This window comes from Myotis myotis, unplaced genomic scaffold, assembly GCF_014108235.1.
Source record: "Myotis myotis isolate mMyoMyo1 unplaced genomic scaffold, mMyoMyo1.p scaffold_m19_p_1, whole genome shotgun sequence".
NCBI lineage: Eukaryota > Metazoa > Chordata > Mammalia > Chiroptera > Vespertilionidae > Myotis > Myotis myotis.
This window is the reverse complement of record NW_023416313.1, coordinates 14844062-14866391: the sequence shown is the minus strand read 5'-3', so window position 1 is coordinate 14866391 and position 22330 is coordinate 14844062. Positions and strand designations below refer to the sequence as shown.

At 47.7% G+C, this 22330-nt stretch overlaps 1 long non-coding RNA gene across 2 annotated transcripts; it reads right to left on the bottom strand.

Moving 5' to 3' along the window:
• Positions 1–8009: 8009 nt before the first annotated feature.
• Positions 8010–21027, bottom strand: LOC118650708. Of its 2 annotated transcripts, XR_004966042.1 has the most exons (5): positions 20898–21027; positions 20030–20280; positions 12241–12372; positions 10290–10422; positions 8010–8525 (listed from the first exon to the last, which is right to left on the bottom strand). It is a non-coding gene; the product is annotated as an uncharacterized LOC118650708 (long non-coding RNA). The 2 variants fall into 2 exon arrangements; XR_004966041.1 differs by lacking the exon at positions 20030–20280 and having other exon boundaries at positions 8275–8525.
• Between the last annotated feature and the right edge of the window lie 1303 nt (positions 21028–22330).

Genomic DNA, 22330 nt, shown 5'->3' with positions numbered 1-22330 from the left:
AAAATATAGAACAAAGTGTACAAGACAAATAAGACACAAAGAAAAGGGATAACATATGTGTAATTGGAGCACAGGAAAGAGGAAATAGGGCAGAAGCAATACTTGAAAAGATAATAGACAAGAATTTTCTGAAACTGATGAAATATGGTACAATTTAGATTTAAGAAGTGCATTGAATTGGATCATGATTGGGAAAAAAAACAAACACCACAACACATCAAGGCATATCATAGGAAAACTGCTTTTGAACTGCTAAAAACCAAAGATTAAGGTAAAAGTTTAAAAGTAGAGAAAGCCTTTAATGGAACCACATTAAGACTAAAAGGTGATTTTTAACAGAAAAAAAAATGAAAGTGAGAGGACAAGGTGCTGAAAGAAAACAGCTGCCTATATTGGATCAAACAGTCAATGAAATTACCCTTCAAAACTAAAGGTCAAAGGACAAGCAAAACCAAGAGAATTCTCAGCCAGCAGAACTAAAAGAAACACTGACAGAAGTTCTTCAGTTAGAAGGAGAAGTATTCCCAATAGAAATACAGAAATGCAGAAAGGAAGCAAAACAAAATGAATACTGACTGACAAAACCATAATAGCAATGTCCATGCCTTTGAGCTAGCAATTCCACTTCTAGAAATTCTCATAGATACATATGCTCCACTCTCACCCAGATCCATTTTCTGCTGTTCTCTGCCCAGATCTGGGCCAGGAGAGCAACCACTCTGATCAGCAGGGTCCCTTGCCATCTGGCCTCTGTGGTTGGGTTTAGCTAATGGGAGTTATTGGCAGGAAACTTCCGAGCAAGAAGAGAGTGGGAGATGTATTCTTTTCCCTGTTCCCTCTACCCTTCAATGGTGTGTTTCTGCAAATATACAGCTCCTGCTAGGTGGCCTGCAGTGGCACCATCTTCCCCTTCAGGCCTGGGTCTGGTAATGGCCTCCTATTTTTCTCCATCCCAGGCACCTCAGCTTCCATCGATGGTTCCTTAAACCTGCCCACACCTCGGCAAAGTAGTCCCTTTCACAAGTCTCCTAGTTCGAACCTTCTGAGTTTCAGAACTGCTTGCTTCCAGAACCCTCTCTGATGCAAATTCAGATTTCATTGATTTCATCCAAGTGATGTTTGCAATAGCAAACACTGGAAACAGCCTACCAGCCATCAGTTGGGAGACTGGATACATACATGATGGTACTCATGTAACAGAACACCATTCCAAATTTTAAAAGAATAAAGTGGCTTAATAGAAACTCAGGGGCAATGTTCTCCAAGATGTATTAAGTTAAAAAAAAAAAAAAAAGGCAAGGGAAGAGTTTGTATCACAAATTTTCATTTATGTAACAGAAAGTGTCTATGTAATCTGTACAAATATTAATATCTCTGCAAGAACACATAAAAATGTGACCTTACTGATGGATACTATTTGCCCTATTTGAAGTGTGTTTACACGATGGATGTATTATTTTTTCAAAACCACCTTTTTATTGCTTTGCAAATCAGCTTCCTCTCCCCTTCTCACCTGGCTTCCCTCTCTTCAAAATACACTGTCGGCCAAACCAGACCTCTCACGAAAGTAGTACTTGAAAGAAACTTGAATAAATCAAAGGAAGAGAGACAAACAGAGGGTCCGGATTTCAATGAGTTGTCCCAGATTTTTTAGTAACTTTCCTCCTTAGCAGAGGCGATAAGACTTGGAGAGTGATAAAGGTGCGGGGGGCGGGGAGACAGGACAGGAACCGACTATTTACATTCCTCTCCCCACCCAATTCTGCCCTCGCGTGAGTGTCATGTAGCCTGTCACTAGCTGCTTCTGGTTTGGATAAATTTCTGGTCACCTCCGGTGGTGGATGAGTGAGGCTGCAGACAGACTAAGCTCCCTCCAAAACAGCTAAGGGGTTACCCAGTAGTCACCCCACCTGACAGCATCAAGACCAAAGCAGATGGTTTCAGTGTCATCTTTATCCAAGAAATAGAACCAGGTCCTCTCCTTTTGGAGAAAGTGATATGTCTTTGTCTAATAAAGACTGTAGGTCTCATAACCAGCCCTGTTCCCTCTTCGCCTTGGCTGTCAGGAAGCTCAGACATGAATTTGCTTCCCACCTTGAAAATGTTAGTGCAGCTTTTGTGCCAGGCACATCTGTATACTGATTTCTCTGTGCTTTATCATCCTAGTCCCGTGGTCGGCAAACAAAATACCACGTGCGGGCACGCACGTACAGTGCGATTGAAACTTTGTGGCCCATGTGCAGAAGTCGGTATTTTGTGGAAGAGCCACACTCAAGGGGCCAAAGAGCTGCATGTGGCTTGCGAGCAGCAGTTTGCCGACTACTGTAGTTGATTCTCTTTTCCCTTTAGATTTGATTTATTTCTCTCTCTGTGTGTGTGTGTGTGTGTGTGTGTGTGTGTGTGTGTGTGTTTCTTTATTGATTTCAGAGAGGAAGGGAGAGGGAGAGAGAGAGATAGAAACATCAATGATGAGAGAGAACCATGGATGGGCTGCCTTCTGCACGCCCCCTACTGGGGATCGAGCCCGCAACCCAGGCATGCTCCCTGACAGGGAATCCCTGGTTCATAGGTCGACGCTCAACCACTGAGCCATGCAGGCCGGGCATACTTCTGTTCTTTTTAAATCATTCTGTAGTGTGTATATCTAAAAGAATGTGCCAAGAACTAGGAAGGCAAGTCCCAGAAAGATGTTCCAAGAGTGTTCAGAGTCTCCATAATGGTGTCAAAGCAGCGCCTCTGAAGGGCTCTGAATGCCTGTCTCTGGCATATTTATTAAAATTAAAAAATCTGTTTCATTAACTTATAGCCACCCCTCACAAATATTTAGCAGACATGAAAAGACCTTTGAGTTCATTCAATTATTAAAGCAATAAGCAAAGATGGCAGGCCGCCAGAGACCCAGTCACTTCGCTGGTGTCCTATGAATGCCAATATATTACTGTGCACATGGATCTATTTATCATTGAGAAAGACCAGAGCTCCTGTCCGAGGCATCCTTCGAAAGGAAGAGCCGTGGCCGAACCCATTTATCGTGATTTGTCTGACCGCAGGCTAAACCAATGGTTGGCGTGTTTTTACACGTGAAGTCATCGATCTTGATAAAGCGTGTTTGAGGCATTGGCATTCCCATTGGCGTGCTTTATTTTCACATCTCTTACATTTAAAAAGAAGGACATTTCATTGGAGCAACACTTTCATGTACTGGAACCTGTAATTAGTGCCAGGGATCTTAAGTAATGAATGACTGTCCTTCATGAAGGGACCTCGTACAGTCGAAGGTTAATTTAACTTCCATGACCCTACATGAGCCCGTGTGTGGTGTTTGGTTTAAACTGTATGGGAATTAATAGCAAGCCACGTTAATAAAGGGCGGAAAGCTACTATGATGAACCTTCAAATACACAAATCCTTGTGACTCACCTCCTCATTTTAAGAACTGCTATTTATTGAGTGTCCTTGTGATGGGATAAAATAATGGCCTTCATACTTAATGTCTGTGTGCCAGGCACGATGTTAAGAGTTTTGTGCTTGTGGCTTCATTAGCTCTCCCTGGCAACCCAAAGATTGTTTTTTTATCCCCATTTTGACAGAGGAGAAAATTGAGGCACAGAGAGATCAAGCAATATGATCAAGGTCAGTGAATCTGAGGCCAGGCAGTCTGACTGCCGAGCCCATGTGCTCTAGGTGGGGGTCTGCCCTTCTCTTTTTCAGGGACTCTAGTCTCTCCCTCAATCCTAGCCATCACCACCTTCTCCTCCCCCTCACTAATTACTCCCGGAGCTTTTCCCTTTGTCCATCTTGACTGGCATCTCAAGACACTTTCACCTCAACACAGCCCCAAATGAACACATCCCCCTGGACTCCAGACCTACTGCTCCTCTTTGTCCCATGCACTTGGCATTGTAGCTTATAATCCTCCTCACCCACCCCGAAACCTGGAGGGGCTCTGCTGTCTTTCTGCCCGCCCCCGTCCCCCCATCCCAAGTGATCTTAGGTCACATGGACTCTCCCTCTATTCTTGCAACATTATTCCCATCCACCCTCCTGTCCTCCCCAGCAGTCTCTGTCCATGACCACGGTGATGGCCTGCCAGGAGGTTGCCCCAGGTCCTCTGGGTCCCCACTCCAACTCAGCCTTCATCCCTTGGCCTGGTTAGTTTTTCCCAAACAGAACTCGGATGGGTGAACAGACTAAAACCAGTCTTGTAATTTATGAACTCCTCCAGCGCATAGGACTTCCCAGCTTTCCAGAAGCACCTCGTTCTCCTTCTGTAAAGAAGTCTGGTGCCATCCAGAGGCCACCTTGCTAATGGAAGGAGATTCCCAGACTCCTGCCACTGCGATGCGTGCTGCCTCCTGCCCAGGAAGAGTCCATGTGTCTCCATTGTGTACAGAGGCAAGGAGAAACCCACTCTGGCTTTCGAGGTCCTTGCACAGCTTGGTCCCAACCAGCCTCCCCGATGTCATCTCCCGCTTAGCTCTTGCTCAATGCCCTTCATACAATTTAGGTTAAAAAATAAATAAAAGTGGAGAGAGAGGAGGGAAGTCAAGAGACATTAAGTGTGAAGGCTACTATTTTATCCCAACACAAGGACATTCTAAGTCAAAACTCAGTCATATTTTTCCTCCTAGTGAAGAAATATATCTTATAGGCTATTCTCTCCTGCTCTATAAACAGGTTAAAAAACAGATGCTTCAGCTGTTTCTCTAGTCCCCCTTGTTTTTTTCTAAAATGAGTCCTTAATCCGTCCATTAAGTGAGACATCGCCACGTTCTTTTTAAGAGAAAATGCACAAAAGCTCTCCTCAAGGAGCCCAGAGTGGAAGACTCCAATATGTGTATGATGCTACCCCGGAGCCAGTGTGCGCTCCCTTCGAGGCCCTAAGTGGGGCTCTGGCAAGTGTGAGGTGAGCCAAGCTGTAAGCTCCGCGGTATAGATTCCCAGTTCATTACAGTGAAACATTACCCATTAGCTTTTCAAATGGGTACAAATTCCTCTCACTTCTTTTATTCCTAGAGCATAAATTTCAAATGTTTGTGAAGTGAGGGAATAATTGCATTCCATGCTCAGCCAAAAAAGCAAGCTCGCTATTGTTCCTAAATTGGGCAGCTCTGCCTTTCTGTGTGTGTGTGTGTGTGTGTGTGTGTGTGTGTGTGTTTGTGTGTGTGTCTCCCTCTCTCTCTGCCACAAATCACCTGCTTCGTAATCCTTTCAATAGCTTTGCTGAGCATTGGGCAAAATTTCCTCTATGCATGTTTTTTTTTTTGTTATTGATAATAATAATAGCCACGAATCTCATACCATTTAATTCCCTGGCAACCCAAGGAGAACTATTATAATCCCATTTTACAGTTGAGGAAACTGAAGCCTCAAAGATGGGAGGGAGGCAGCTGCTGAGTGCTGGAGCTGGGGAGGTCTGGCTCTGGGCCCTTACGTCCCCAAGTACTCTTCTTGAAGGGATGTTTGTTTCTTTTTAACCTCAAAGATTTTAAGAGGAAGCACCTCCTATTCACATGAATTAATATCTTGTTGTTCATCTCCAGGACCCAAGCCAGGACATGGTTTGTTAAATGATTAAACTAGGGTTCCTTATAATTGTGTCCAAAATATCTTAAATTCTGCCTGATTCAGAATCCATACCAGAGTCTTATATCATGCCTCTTTACCAATGTTGATTTAAAATACCTGCTATGGACTGAATTATGTTCCTCTAAAATTTATATGCTGAAGTTCTAACCCTAGTGTGTCTGTATTTGGAGTAAAGAAGTAATTAAGGTCAAGTGAGGTCATAAGGGGGAGCCCTGATCCAGTAGGATTAGTGTCCCTTATAAGAAGAAACACCAGAGAGTTCATTCTTTCTCTCTCTCTCTCTCTCTCTCTCTCTCTCTCTCTCTCTCTTTCTGTGTCCCTCGCCCTCTGCCATGTGAAGACACAGGGAGAAGTCAGCCATCTGTAAGTAAGACAAAGCTCACCAGGAACTGAATCAGCAGGCACTTTGATCTTGGACTTCCCAGTCTCCAGAACTATAAGAAACTAGAGGCCCAGTGCACAAAATTTGTGCACTGGAGGGACGGGGTCCCTCAGCCAGGCCTGTGCCCTCTCACAGTCTGGGAGCCCTCAGAGGATGTCCGACTGCCAGCTTAGGCCCACACAGCCGCTGTGCCAGCTGTGAGCCCAGCTTCTGGCTGAGCAGCGCTCCCCCTGTGGTAGTGCACTGACCACCAGGGGGCAGCTCCTGCGTTGAGCGTCTGCCCCCTGGTGATCAGTGCATGTCATAGCAACCAGTCGTTCCACCATTCGGTCAATTTGCATATTAGCCTTTTATTATATAGGATAAGTTTCTGTTGTTTAGCCACCCAGTCTAAACATCATGGCAGTCTGAGCAGACTGAGCAATATCCAAACACTTTGTCTCAATTCTTCTTCTTAAAATGCCATGTCCCCAATCCCAAGCTGTGAGCTCATCACTGTTACAGCAAAGGCCTCCTGAGCCACTCTTAGATGTGGGCACAGAAACAGCCATTTACACAACACAAACTCGGCATAAATCTAGTTCATTGGTCTCTGTTAATAGAATGTGAGCCCATTCAACTGCCTGTTTATGCTCAATGGGTTTTTAATATATTTTCATTCACTCTCAGCTCTCTTCTTCCTTTGAGATGGGTAAATGGTGTTGAGCCATTTGTTTATAGAATGGATTTCCATTGTCTTCCTGCTTCCTTAACCTAGAAATGCTAACTTTAAAAGAATTATTATTGTTGTTTGTTTGCAATGTTTGTGAAATGTTATTTCATACCAGCTATATTTTTCTTTTAAAAATTACTTTTGCATAGTGCGCAGTGGACTGAATAGTGTTCCCCCCAAATTCACATCCATGCAGAGCCTCATAATATGACTTTTTTTTTTTTTTTTTTAGAAATAGAGTCTTTGAAGCTGTAATTAGTAAAGGATCTCGAGATGAAATCATTCCTTTATAAAAAATATATTTTTATTGATTTCAGAGAGGAAGAAGAGATTGAAACATCAATGATGAGAAAGAATTATTGATTGGCTGCCTCCTGCACCCCCTTCCCCCGCCAAACTGGGGATCAAGCCCACACCCCAGGCATGTGCCCTTGACTGGATTCGAACCTGGGACCCTTCAGTTCGCACGATGCTCTACCCACTGAGCAAAACCAGCTAGGGCGAAATCATTCTTGGTTGAAGATGAGCCCTACATCCAATGACTGATGTCTTTATAAAAGGCGAGGACAAAGAAACACAGAGATTGGAGTGATGCCACCTACAAACCAGTAAATGCTAGGAATCTCCAAAAGTCGGAAGAGAGAGAGAGCTCATCAAGGTGGAGGCCAAGCTGGCAGAGGATACTTGTGACCTACACTCACAAAGCCTCCTGGGCATGACACCAGTCAGAGGCAAGAACTCTGCAATACCCCACCTGTCCCACCCTTCCCCAGGCTTCATACCACACCTGGGACTGGCTTTGCAAGAATTTTTCCTCCAACATTCAGATGCCAATTAACATTAAAATTCGTTTGGCTGGAAAAGTCTGGCCAAGTCTTCCTGCCCCAGATTCAGCTGGGTCAGGCAACCCCAGTGTCTCCCTGGGTCTGCCGGGCTCACTCGCAGCCCCTCCGACAGCATCAAATGCAACACAACTCAACAAGCAGGGAAGATGTGCCTGGAGGTCAGTCTTCAAATCAAATTTGTGTTTGATCATTCATCCATCCAACAAGTATTTATCCCAAACCTCAGTGTATAGGGTGTGGCTGGACTAGGGCACAAACAGGCAACAGTCGCTGGGGTTTTCACAAGGGAGTTCCTCTTCCTGGAATGGCCTCAGGGCTCCCACCACCATCACCACCTTCCCACCTGCCCACTCGCAACCCCTTCATCTGGTGAATTTCATCCCTACAGGCAAAGTTCAGGGACATCTCCTCTTGACCACCTCCCCCGCCCCCTTGCTGTGCTCCCACAGGACCCCACCCTGTGATTAGCTCTATCCTGCACTTGACCTGCTGTGTGGTAACCACCTGCCTCTTAGTCTTCCATTTTCTCTACACTGAGACTTTCTCGAGGGCAGGAATTGGCTTTTTCTCTATATATACGTAGTGCCACCCAGTGCCTCCAAATGTCATTGAAGCAACAATATGTGTTGAATGGGTATTTTTTGACCAAACTTCTCCGTTACAGATTCAAAAAGTGCTACATCTGAAAAATTAACCCATAATGCATAGAAAAGAGCTTCTGCTCTCTGTCCTGAAAATACTCAGCCAAAATACTTGTCAAGTCTGTGCATGTAAAATATCCCACAAGGATAAGCAGTGGCAGGAACTGAGTGAACAAAAGCTATTGTGGTATCATTGCTGCTATCATATTGATGATGTTAATGATATTCATTATTTTAAAAAGGAGATAAACCTGAATACAGGAGGGACCAGAGGCCAAGATATCACGACTTACCATGACTCTCAATCCAGCGCTGTGGCCTTGGAGAAATCCTACTGAATCCAGCAGTATCCTCATCTATAAACAGGAAGTGGAGCTCCAGCTCATTTCTGAACTTCTCCCAAGTCCCCCTGAGTCTGTAACAGGTGACACTGTCAGCCTGTAGCCCTCATCACACCACCCTTCCAGGCCCAAGCACCAACTGAACTCAGTGTTGAGCGAGGTCAATAGCAGGCCTCAACCTCAGGCTCTGCAAAGCTGTCGGTGATGACATCTGTTCCTCTTCTGGTGCATGTTGTCCAGACCCTTGTCTGGACCATGCATTTCTCAAGCGCATGGCTAGGGGTGACCCCCTGTGGTTCTTCTGAGAGCCAGCCCGAAAGATCCCTTGGCACCGATTCTTGAATATTTGTTGGCCGTCCTTTGAAGAGCCCCAATCTGGGTCTTAATGAAGAGCTAACTCTGATACTTACATAACACACTTTATGTTAACTATAATTGTTTTTTTAAAAAGGATTATTTTCATGAAATTTCAGAACAAAAGGGTTAAAAAGAAAATTGTAAAAGCATCCCTATTGAGAATATTAGGGAGCAGAGGAGAATTACCCTCACTACCCTTCTTTAGTTCTTATATTTGAACTAGTTATACTAGTAAAGTAATAAAATAGCCCGGCCGGTGTGGCTCAGGGGTTGAGTGTCGACCTATGAACCAGGAGGTCATGGTTCAATTCCAGGTCAGGGCAAATGCCCAGGTTGTGGGTTTGATCCCCAGTAGGGGGTGTGCAAGAGGCAGCCGATTAATGATTCTCTCTCATCATTGATATTTCTATCTCTCCCCTCCTCTATGAAACCAATAAGAATATTTTTTAAAAATAAAGTAATAAAATAGACACAAGACTACCTGAACAGGGGAAAAAACAAGTTAATAGATGCACAAGGAGTAATCACATAGGATGTTCAGATCATGAAATGAGGCTCCAAGAGATGATTGAACCAGGCATATTTATATTTGTTTAAACAAAGAAACAAGAAATACATTTGTGAGAAGCTGACAGGACAAAGAAAGGTAGTGCTCATGGGAAAGGAATCTAAGCAAGGTGTGGGCATTCCCTGGTGAGAAATCTGAACACGGTTGGGGCGTGGGCAGTCAGTTAGTGAAGGTATTATTACAGGGTTTGTTTAGACAAGCTTTTCCGACTCTAGATTTTCTAACTGATAAGGTGTCTCTGGGCCTCCCAGAAGTGGGAGGACACCGATGATGCAGTTATTTCCTGCTTTTAGGAGGACAGAGCAGAGTCCGAGAGGTCCTCCCATTCCCGCTGCTTCCTTGATTTCCTTTTCTTTTTTCTTTTTTAAATATATTTTAAAAATATATATATTGATTTCAGAGAGGAAGGGAGAGGGAGAGAGAGATAGAAGCATCAATGACGAAAGAGAATCATTGATTGGCTTCCTCCTGCACGCTTCCTACCGGAGATCAAGCCCGCAACCCAAGATGTGCCCTTGACCGGAACCCAGGACCCTTCAGTCCGCAGGCCGATGCTCTATCCACTGAGCAAAACTGGCTAGAGCCCTGTAGATTTTAGTTTGAAATAATCTATGTGCCATTGTGGGACTTCATGGGGCAGCTTGCCTTGGGCTTCCATAGGAATCAGAATTGCATGGGGTGCTCAACCAGGAACTGGAAGCTGGAAGTCATTTCCCATCAGAAACGTGAGAGCTGAGCCCTCACATTTCTGATGGGAAATGACTTCTAGTCAAATAATCACAAAGGGAGAGGACGGACAAAAGACAGTTCCAGGCCTGCATGATGCAACCCACCCCTTCCCCTCCCATGCTCACCTCGATTCTGCAGCACAGCTGACCCCTGCCGGCAGTGTCTCAGGTCTCCATGCAGCTGGCTTCCAGCTAGCTCCCTGTCTTCCATCCATTTCCAGCTGGGGTCAGCTCACCTCCCAAAAGGCAAAAATTGGTTCTGTGTGAAAAAAAATCTTATTTTTGTATGTATAAAGCACACTACAAACTACATAAACAGTATATCTGTGGTCTGAAATCGTATGGGGGAGAGGCTATTAGGAAAACAAATGTCTGTAAAGTCTCCTGGGGTAGGGACGATAATCCTTTTAAAAGGCTGAGAAACTCGGGTTTAGTCGATGGAAGACACTGGTAGGAGACTGGGGAGAGAAGCCATTGGAGAAGGAAGCCCTTTCTCCACTCTGCCTCTCTCCTCTCTCTTGGGCAGCATCTAGCAGTGGCCACATCTCTTCCTTAAACCTAGTGTGTGCTTCTGCTACCCAGGCCTGGGCCCCAACTGCACTGCCTCCCATCTGCGGGTTCAGGCTGGGCGTGGCAGCAGCAGCCTGCAGTTGCCTACCTCTGAGTTGCCTCACCATCTTGTTTGGCTTCTTAGCTCTCCCACCACTTACATAATCAACCCCTTGATTAAATTCCTTCTGTTAATTATGGGAGGGACATGAGCCAACCTGTGTAGCTTCATAAGCTATGTACTTCATAGTACTGTACAAAACATTTTTAAACTTTGATTAAAATATTGCAAAGCTTCCAGAAGGAATAGTGGTTCATATTTTAAACTTAAATAATAATAGCAGGCCCCAATCAAAAGGGGCATGAGGCAGAGTGAAGACAGGAATAAGCAATGTTTTCAGTTCTTGAGGACAGACCATGTGTCACTTTGTTGGGTCTCCTGGAGTCCAGCACAGCATCTACAGAGCATGGCAGGAGAGGAGGGGGTGGGGGATTCCTAATGAATGTTGGTGGGTGGGACAAGGTGGTGCAGGGGGGTCCAAGGTCCAGGCTCTGCTGACACAGACCAGTGGCTGCCCGGTAGCAGCATGCTCCCCTGGATCCTCTCCATTTGATTGCCCCAGTGCCCCACCATAGACAAACTGGGTGTGTCCCACCCATGATCCCATCCATTTCCTCCCTGGACAGATGGGAGAAGGTTGTTAAAAGAATCTGAGGGCCTGGTCGGCATGGCACAGTGGTTGAGCATTGACCTATGAACCGGAGGTCACTGTTTGATTCCCATTCAGGGCACAGGCCCAGGTTGCAGGCTCGATCCCCACTGTGGAGTCTGCAGGTGACAGCCGATCTATGATTCTCATCATGGATGTTTCTCTCTCTCTCCTGCTCCCTTCTCTGAAATCAATAATTTAAAAAAGCATCTGAGGTGTCTGTATTCCTGTTTAAGACAATGACAAGAAGCCCCCCTTCTCCTTTTTACTCATAGGGAAATCTCAGAGTTCCATGGGACAACTTGAGCTCACTCTTCATTGAGGAACCCATCCCTGCCTCACAGGATTATTATTCTTTAAGAGGGGGGACAAAGTTCCTTTCAAAATCTATTCTCAGTCCTACAGTGAGTGGCAAGGCTCAGTTTGCCTCCGTCATCTTTCTCAGCCTCTGTCACCATGGCTGGTAAAGGTGGGCATTGTGTGAACAGCACGCAGGGATACCCACGTGTTCCACTGACTCGCCCAACGGCTCCCAGCTCTGTTCAAGACAAACAAGAAGAAAGAAGGAAAACAGAGGGAGAGGGAAGGAAGGAGACAGGCTTAGATCTATGGGCTCGGAAACAGACAGGTGATTGTGGATTGTTTTTCTTTCTTTTTATTTGTATTCATTTATTTGCTTATTTGTGTTTTCTAATTTGGCCCAAAACAGGGAAGAAAAAACTTTGGAGTTTTATTTTATGTCAGACACCAAAGGGGAGAGGGAAACAGCAAAGAAGACACCAGGGAAATTGCAACAAAGACACAAGGGAGATGCCCACCTGTTAAGCCTGCTGCTCACCGGGCGAGCCTGGGGCCATCGCTCTTCTCATTCCTGTCCTCACCCACCTCTTCTACTCTTCCCACAGTGACCATTCTTTCTCTCGCTTTTATAATCATAACAACTAAAATCTCTGTAAACAAAACAAAAACAAGATGTCTTGTTTTTAAAATTTTTTTAAATATATGTTTATTGATTTCAAAGAGGAAGGGAAAGGGAGAGAGAGATAGAAACATCAATGATGAGGGAGAACCATTGATTGGCTGCCTCCTGCACACCCCACCCTGGGGATCGACTCTGCCACCAGGCATGTGCCCTGACCAGGAATCGAACTGTGACCTCCTGGTTCATAGGTCGACACTCAACCACTGAGCCATACTGGCTGGGCTTATCTTGTTTAAAAAAATTTTTTGAAAGACTAAACCATAATAAACAGTGGTTATTTCTGAATGATAAGATCTGGGGCACTTTTTCCTTTTTGCTCATCGCTGATGAAATTTCATGCCCAACTGAGCTGGAATTTGGTTTCATATATATTGAGGCACCTTCCCCATGCTCCCCCTTGGAACAGAGGAAACAGGAAAGGAGACAATGAGAGGAACAGCTCTCCAGACAGATCAGGGGTCCCCTGGCAGGCAATCAAGGTCCTTGAAGCTCTGCCTGGGCCTCCTCTCAGGACCCAAACCTCCTCCTCGCTCCCTTGCACCGACTATCTGGGTTCTCCTAAAGGGCGGTCAGGGCTTTTTCAGGCCTCTGGGCCTTTGCACATGCTGTTCCCTCTGCCTAGAAATCCCTTCCTCTTCTACTTTTTTTTTTTTTTTTTTACTTTTTCCATATTTTATTAAAATGTGTTATATATTTTAGCTATCCACAGTTAGTCAACCAGAAATTTCAAAGAGTCGTTAAGCCCTCCTGGTAGCTCCATTGCCTTACAAAAACAACTTGCTCATCATAGTTTGTAAACGGGATTTGACAGAGGTACAGCAATATCTTGCCTACGTGGCCTCCAGTCCAAATTCTGAGTTTGCTCTCACAGCTTCTTGGCAGAATAAACAAACTAGCATATGTCTGGCCTTCCTGTGCCACCCTCCCCGAACCCCGAGCTGGCACTCTGGATGCCATTCTTCCCTTAATTCTCAAATCCTTTCCAAGGCCTTCGTACTCTATCTCTCAGTGCTTCGTGCCACTAGGACTACATTGGGTCTCTCCTTCTGGTGGTTTGATGCTTGGTGTGGAAATTCACAACAGCCCAGGATTCTCACTCCTCTACCTAGGGTACCATGTATCTTAGTTATCTTCATCCCCTTCTTGTCCATGATGATTACTGACCATTATCCTCCCATAAACCTAGAACCAACCAGCCTTTCTCCAAAATTCAATGATCTTCCCGTTGAAGATCTTAATGGTTTAGAAGCATTAACTCTGGAGTCAGAATGTTGGGCTCAAATCCTAATTTACCACTTAGCTGCCCTATGACTCTGGGCAAATTAGCTTCTCTAGGCTTTCGTTCCTCACTTGTAACTTGGGGATAATAGAAATAATACTGATGTCAAACAGTTGTTTTAAAGATTATGTGATATCATATATGTAAAATACTTAGAATACAGTGCATAGAAGCTCTTAAACATATCTATTACTTTTTCCATTTTCCCCACATTATATATATATATATATATATATATATATATATATATATATATAGATAGATTTCCAACTCGCAACATTACAAGTGGAAGAAATGAAAAAATCAAATAGTCCAGGGCTAAAACTATTCAAATGCCTACAGGGCCAAGACAGGCAATATGATTGATATGATTGAAGCAAGCTTGAGGTATGGGGGATGGGGAGGCAGGTGACCTTGCTAGAGGGACAGCTGCTATTCAGGGGGAAGCATATTTCCCTTCATTTTCTTCACCAGGACATCCTCAACTCATTCTTGAGAACTAAGCTTAAGGGGCTCCCTCCCCCAGGAAGCCTTCCTGGCCCCCACCCAAGTGATTCCACCCTCAGTGTGCCACTGTACTGGCAGTTGGGGCACAGGACTATAACTATCTGCTTGCTTGGGCATCTCCCTGCCAGTCCTGGGGCCAGGGACTCAGTTTCATTGATATATTAGCATTTCCAGTGCCTGACACATAGAAGACCCCCCATACATGTTTGATATCTTCAGTATTTATTGAGCACCTGCTATGCCTGGCACATGCTCACCATGGTTAAACAAAAAAGTCCAGCTCCTTGCCATCATGAAGCCAGGACACAGACAACCAAAAACTTAAATAAGTATATTACAAGTAGACTCACAGTAAGTGCCAAGAAGAGAAACTAAAGCAGGTGACAGGGATGGGGAGTGTGCTGGGAGGGGCGATTGCTGTTTCTCACACAAGCACAGTGGCTAGTACCCAGGAGGTGCTCAACATGGATTGATTGATGGGATAAAAGAATGGATGGATCAATGAATGAATGAATGACTCGCTCCCCAAACAGAATAAAGCTCCCTATGCTGTGTGATTTGTACCTGGCCTGTAGTGAATCCCAAGTGGCCACATGTTGCAGCTATATTTTTTTTTAATTGTGGTAAAATACACATAAAATTTGCCATGCATCAAGATGGAAAATTTCCCCAGGGTGTTGGGAGAATAGATTAAGTGGATTCCTGTTGATAAAGCACTTATGGTCTGATGCACAGGGCACAGGGGCCAGTGGTCAAGGAAGCCACGGAGGGGCGTAGATGGGGTTCCCAAGAGGAGAAGAAAGCCAGCCTTCGCCACCCTCTACATTTGGGCACCTCTCACCCCCTTCCCAGTAACTGCTCCAGTTTAACGCTGTTCCCACTGCGGCCACTAGAGGGAGCCACTTCCTCCCGCGGCTCCCTCTCTCCCTCTCCCTCTCCACCTGACACAGCTTCTTTGGAAAACACCCATCTTTCTTCTATGAAATCCCATAACTTGGATCTTTCTAAAACATTGTTCACCTAGAAACCGAGTCACCTATTGAATCACACAAATTCGAACCAAAGTTTACAAAGTTTGGGCACCCACCTTGCCCAGAGGCCACACTGAGCCAAACCAAGAGCATCTGGACAGGTTAGGCCGTAGGTCCTGTGCCCTCTCTCCTCACTGTCCGCTCTGGGGACCCGGGCCTGACCCCTCCTCTGGGAGGAGAAGACTGGTTGTGGGTCCTGGAGAGGGGGACACTCTCCTGACCTCCTCACCATCTCTTCCTCCTCCCCAGCTGCCTCCCTGGGGCCACATGGTTATTTCCTTCCAGGGGAGCAGAGGCCACGGACAGATTGTCAGGGGCCCAGACTGCACAGCCCGAGGACCTGGGCTCGCTGCTCTGAGATGATTTCCTCCTGAGATCTTCCTGCCTGGGCACCACAGGGAGTCAGCAACCCAGTGAGACCCGTGAGCCCTGAAGAGACGCGTTCTCCCTCACACAGAACCTCCCTGTGCACGGCCCCTCCCCTCGGTCCAGCCCAGCAGGCAACCATCTCTGCTGACGGCCTGTCACTGACCCTGCTGCCTGCTGGGTCCTGTGGGACTGAAGTCTGAAGCGCTGCTCATCCTCTATCCCTGGGTCTGTGTGGCTCCCTGGCTACTTAGAAGAAAAGAGAAACAGGGGGGAGGAGGATACATGAGGAAGATGCGTGAAGAGAGGGAGGGAAGGAGGGGAGGAAAGAAGGGGAGAGGGAGGGAAGGAGGGAAGAAAAGAAGGGGAGAGGGAGGGAAGGAGGGGAGGAAAGAAGGGGAGAGGGAGGGAAGGAGGGAAGAAAAGAAGGGGAGAGGGAGGGAAGGAGGGGAGGAAAAAAGGGGAGAGGGAGGGAAGGAGGGGAGGAAAGAAGGGGAGAGGGAGGGAAGGAGGGGAGGAAAGAAGGGGAGAGGGAGGGAGGGGGAGTCCTACGGGGACTTGCTATGCCATTCGCTTTCTAGAATCATGCATCCATGCTCACTTCTCTAGTATTTCATGAATTTCATTCCGGGGCTCTGGGACTCAATAGTTCGAGTCACCCCTTAATTAACTAACTTCATGTGCATGTCCAACCTGCTCTGAACCCTGCCCGGGCTCTGTGGGGGGGCGGGGGGGCGGGCACTGGCTTCTCACCCACCGCCCTGCGATCTCGGAGGGAGTCCAGCGTTCACTTCAGTATGTTTTCAGAAGCATCCGGCACTCAGGTGCCCTAAGAACACGCCACTTGTTTCTGCGTAATGGCTGGAGAGGCTTCAAGCCCCACAGAAGGAGGAAGGAAAACAGCACGGTCCCATCCGCACCTGGAACACTTCACTCTCAGGTACCAGGAAGCCTGAGGACAGAAGCAAGGCTTTCCTGGTAAGTCCCGCCCAGAGGCCGATTGCCCCACAGCCCTCAGCTTATCTACACGAGGGGGGCGGCGGGGGGGGAGTAGGGGGTGTCTTTGGGGGCTGCTGCTGCCTTTGCCAAAAGCAAAAAACAATTGCAGGGCTTCAAGAATTTCATGATAGGAGCAGAGAGCAATGCCGCTTGAGTTACTTCCGAAATCCACACTACGAAGGTGTTTAAGAACTATACTCAGGTTGGCCATGGGTCCTGACAAGAGAAGCCAAATCGCCTGTCACTTTCCTACATCAGGACCCCACCCCACAGGCAGGCAGTTTCCTGGGGCTCCTCCAGGCCTGGCTGACAGTATGAGAGCACCCTGTGGCCTCAGGGAAGAGTGGACAGCCCTGGGCCTGCTGGAAGGGGCGAGTCTGTCCTGGTCTCACAGCCCCTTATCGCTGAGCTCCATGAGGGCGCCTCTGCGAAGGGTGCCACCCCTGCCTCGCACCCACACCGAGGGGCTGCTCTGTGAGCTGGCCGGGCGGGCAGTGTCCACAGGCTAGAGAAGCCCCGCCTTGCAGAGCTTACATTCTAGTGGGGCAGCCAGGCGATTCACAGGTAAACAAATAGTCGCATCCGATCACTGCAGGGGGAGGCACATTCTAGGCAGAAATGCAAAGTGGGAGAAGGTGTGGCTAGAACAGGGGGAGACCGATGCCTCATCCAGGGGACCGGGAGGCCTCTCTGGGGAGGTGACCTCGGGGCACAGTGAGCATCTGAGCGCAGGGTGGGAGCCAGGCCTGGAAACGCGGGGGGAGAGTGGCTCCAAGGAGGGGGACGCGGGGAGATGAAGGGAGACGCAGGCAACGAGACAACCAGAAGCAGACCTGTCACAGAGCTGAGAGCACAGTCTGGGCTGCTGTTTCAGAGGAGGGTCCAGGAGGTTCCGGGTTTGCCAAGACCACAGGCCTGTATGTGGTAGCCGAAGCCAGACCATCTGACGCCGAGGCACTACGCCCGATGGCTGCTGTCGTAGGACACATGCAGACCCACGACCTTCAACCCAAACCCTGGCCCAGTTGTCCGTCGAAATCCAGAAGTCTCCGGCTTAAGGACATCTGCGCAGTGCATGTGGCGTGGTCTGTGACACCCCAGAGGACCTGGGACAGCACACAGCAGCCAGACATGCTAACACAGCAAGACACAACTATACCCATGTTTCTGCAGCAGAACAGCTCCGTGGGCAAAACAAGGAGCTATTCGTAGCCTCGGTTCAGGTGAGGTTTTGCTACCAAATCGGGTCACATTTTGATACCAAATTAGTTACCAAAATAAACAACAACCAGCTTTCCATTTTCAGAGCCTTTAGGATTTCCACCAAAAGCCTGGGGGGCACATGTTATAGCTTCTGGGAATGACGGCTCTGAAGACAGGGGCAGAGAGGCCGGCTGGTCAGCGCGTTCACAGCTGGGCATGGCCCAGACTCGGGATTCGCAGCCACAGGCCCTGGCGCTGGGGGTACACACTGCTCCTTGGTGAGGCAGCCCAGCAGCTAGAGACAGCTGACAACGTGGGGAAAGCAGTGCCGGAGCCCAAGTCCACGGCCAGGTTAGAAAAGGCCTCAGAGCCCGGCTATAGCAAATACGCCACCGACGCAAGTGTTCCTCTGGGCTCTCACGCTGCCCGTGCTGGGCGGGTTGGCTTTGAAAACGTGGCCAGGGGAGGAGAAGTTAAGATGGGGAAGACAGAAAAACATTCTCCTGTAATTTCTCTTTTTAAATCACCCTAGCATTCTTCCTCTGCTTCAAGTCCTCTAGGGGTGTCCCACCTCATTTAAGATAAAACCCACAGGACTTTCCAAGGCCATATGACCCAGCCCTCCTCGGGGGGCCTGTCCTCCACCCCCACCCCTGCCCACACCTCAGTGCCCAGGCGAACCCGTGAGGGAGGCAGCCAGTGGATGTGTGTCTCTCTGAGATGGATGTTTCTCTCTCTCTTCCTCTCCCTCTCCCCCCGTTCACTCTCTCTAAAAATCAAAACAAAAACAAAAAGAAAGGCAAGAGAAGTAATACAGGCCTCGTGTTTCTTTTAGAGCAACTAGTATGAAATTAAAGCTGCAGCCACGATGGGGGCTTACCCAAACACCATAGAGACCAACCTGATACCCAAGCAAACCTAGGCCTCCCTTCAGTGGTCGGATGGATTTCCGCACTGGCCACTTCCCCGGCTTAGAGACTCTGCCTCCTGCTTTTGCAGCAAGCCAGCCAGGAATCGGAATGTGGTCCTTGGCTTTCCAGAGTCTACTTTCCGTCACTCTTACCTGCTTCCTCCATTGTCCCTGGCCTCTGGCCCCCGAGTCCTACCCTTTGCCAGGCTGCCCTCTCATAGATTTGCATGACCAAATCCATCAAGTCCAAACGTTAATATCAATAATAACTTACATCTGTCCAGCAACAGAAGGTTCACAGTGTGCTTTTGCCTAAATTACCTGATTGAATCCTATCCTTGTGGGATGGATATACCCGTTTTATAGGTGAGCAGGTTGAGTGGCCAAGAGGGAAAGGGCCTTACTCAACATCACACCGTTAGTGAGATGCGGCACTGGGAGCTTTTCCATCCTCACTGCCGCGGACTCGGAAGGGGGGTTTTGTCTGGTTATTACGAAATACAGAGAAGCAGAGAGTGTTGAGTTTCATTATTTTTATGAACATCGCTGGGTGGGAAAGGCACTTCGTAAAGAGGAAAACCCTGCCTCTAACCAGGAGCCCCTCAGGCCCCGGGAACAGGACCATCAGCCATTCCAAGCTAAAACCTGACAGCTGCAGCCAGATCCACTCACGTGGGGTTAGCCCACCAAAACCACACGCATGCTCCCTTGGTCACGGGTCCGAAGGTGAATGTGGGAATGGCTGTTCCCAGGGTCCCGTATGAAATGAAAACCTGGGGCCCCTTTTCAAGAATTCCAAGATGGGACAGCAGTGTGTGAGAGTGCACACAGGCAGGGCCCACGGGCAGACCACGAATAAAAATGGAAGTCTGAACGCAGCCTGCAGCAGCCTGCCCGGGACACCTCCGCCCCACCGCAGGAGCCAGCCTGCTTCGCGTTCAGTCGCTCTGTGGAGAATCAGGCTGCCAACCCCGGTGACAGTCCGGCAACCTCTGTAACAATAGGCCTCCGATGGCCGGACTGGATCGGTAACTCACGGCTTCCCTAGTTTCTGTTCCTGCTTCCAACTCAGGACCCGCCAGAGAAAGCCCAACGTGGGCCCCGAAGCCATCGGAGGGGACGCCCGCCCGGCTCACCCGCCTCCAGCTGCGCGGGCTGCGTTTTAGTGGAATCGCTGAGCTGGTTTACAGGTCTGCTCCTTCGACTTTCATTTCTCAGGTGGAAACTGCTCCATCCCGGGACTGTGCCACCCCGTCAGGGCCCTCTCGCCAACAGGGCAATTGGCAGGTGATGCTCTGAGCGACTGTGTGAAAACGCAGCTGCGACTTACTTTCCCGACGCTGTTATCACGGTTCCCGGCCCACAGTGAACCGGCCACGCGTGCGAACACAGCCTGGGTTCCAGGGAGTCGCGCGGTCATTCTTGCAGTGTTCGCCACGGGGATCGTTTCCTGCTGTGAACTGCAAGTCTGCCCCCTGCGGGGCCCGGGCATCTGTTCTCAAGGTCATTTCTTTGCCTCCCCCCAAGCCCGCCGGCCTTCGATCTTCAGTGGGAGCGTTTACTCACTGGAAGGCTTCAGACCTTAAATAAGCGATCAAATCCTCGTAATGAATTGCGACGCAGAACACCCTCAGCCCCAACACAGCGGGCAGCTTCCCCCGGGACCTTCCTGGGGAAAGAGCTCAGTGCTGTCCTCAGGTGCCCGGGCCACACGCGGCCTCCCCAGGAGGCGATGGCACGTGCCACCGGCTGTGGGCGGTGCTGTCCTGGACAAAACCACGCTGACCCCGGAGGGTCAAATGTAGGGGTGGGTGCAGGGCCCAGCTGCACCACATGCCACTCCCACATGTGCAGAAAGTGTGGCTGCTGAGGGCGACTGTGAGTGACGGAACTCTGTTAAGAATGAAGCGCATCACCTGCCACTGTTGGTGCCCCCCAACCCGGACATTATGGTGGTCACATCACTGCAGGAGGATCGCTGGGGAGCGCGGCCACGGGCAAGGAGGGAGGGCAGGGCAGTGGAATGACGCACACCCCAAAAAGGCAGTGCACCTAGTGGTTAAACACAAGGGTCTTGTACCAGGCTGCCTGGTTATCCATCTGTCCTACCCTTGCTGCCCGTGTACAAGTTAGAAAATTGCCCTGTGCCTCAGTTTCTTCACCTGTGAAATGGGGAGGGTGCTAATAATAGCACTTACCTTATAGGACCCTGGTGAGGCCTAAATGCGTTAACGGTGGGATGTGCTTGGAATGGTGCCCAGCTCCTGCGAGGTACTCAGCAGGACTGCCCTCTGGGGCCAGACTGTCTACTGGGAACCTGTTTAGATGACCTGAGAGATATATATATGCCCAGAGTGGTATTATAAACTCAAGGCTTCACCATAATAGCTTATGACTAGAAACTATTTATATTCAAATGCTCTGACTAAAGACAGAATGTTTTAGCATTTTGCTGAGTATAAAATTTTTATTTTGGAAGAAAATCAAGAACAAAACAACAACAACAAAAAACTAGGAAGCCAGGGAATTAGAAAGACTATTATTGTCATAGTCTTTATTACATCTGGCACAAAAATAAAATGTTATGCAAATTTCTATAAAAAGAACACAATTTATCCTGGAGAAGAGCAGCACAGACCAGTATAGCAAATGCTACTCTTCACCAGGTGTCTCATCTATACCAACCTCAATGCTCTACAAACACTCCTCCACTTGGCCCTCAAACCCCGAGACAGGGACTTCATGACCCCCACTGTACGGAGGTCAGGGACCGGGGTGCACACACTTTGAGTACCAGGGGAAGACCCACTGCCAGGGTCCTCCGCATCCTCTCTTCACTTTTTGTTCACTAAACTCAAAATGCAAACCCAGCAACTGCTGCTAAATATAGTCTCTAATGAGCAAATTGGTTCTAAGTATTAACAGCAAGGTTTCTAATTGTATAGAATCTATATCATATATATATATATATATATACACAATGATAAACAAGATAATTTGCTCTGTATGTATTAAAACTTAAAAAGAGCCCTGGCCGGTGTTTCTCAGTGGTCAGAGCGTCGGCCTGCACACCCAAGGGTAACAAGTTCGATTCCCAGTCAAGGGCACATACCTAGGTTGCAGGTTCATCCCAGGCCCCAGCGTGTGCAGGAGGCAACCAATCCATGTGTCCTTTTCACACTGATGTTTCTCTCTCTCTTTCCCCCACCCCTTGCTCCTTCCCTTCCACTCTAAAAATCAGTGGGGAAAAAAATATTCTTGGGAGAGAATTAACCAAAAAAAAAAATCCTTAAAAAAAGAGAATCAGAAATCAATTTAAACTTTTTCACTTTGACATAAATACAAATCCAGTTCCTAAATATTGGATATATCATATATATTAAAAACATTAGTGAAAAAATGATCCTCCAATAGTTGGGAATGATTCACATTATTAATTTAACTCAATGCTCAGGGAAAGTGAGGTATAAGCCAGGTACATTAATAGAACTATTTCTGAACCCTGGTTCAGGATAAGGGCAGACCTGGAGTCTCGCTTTTTATTTACCCCTGTGCTAGAACTGCAAACAGCAACCACGCACATATCAAAAAACCTTTGTAAATTTAATGCTGGAGCCACATGGGACAGATT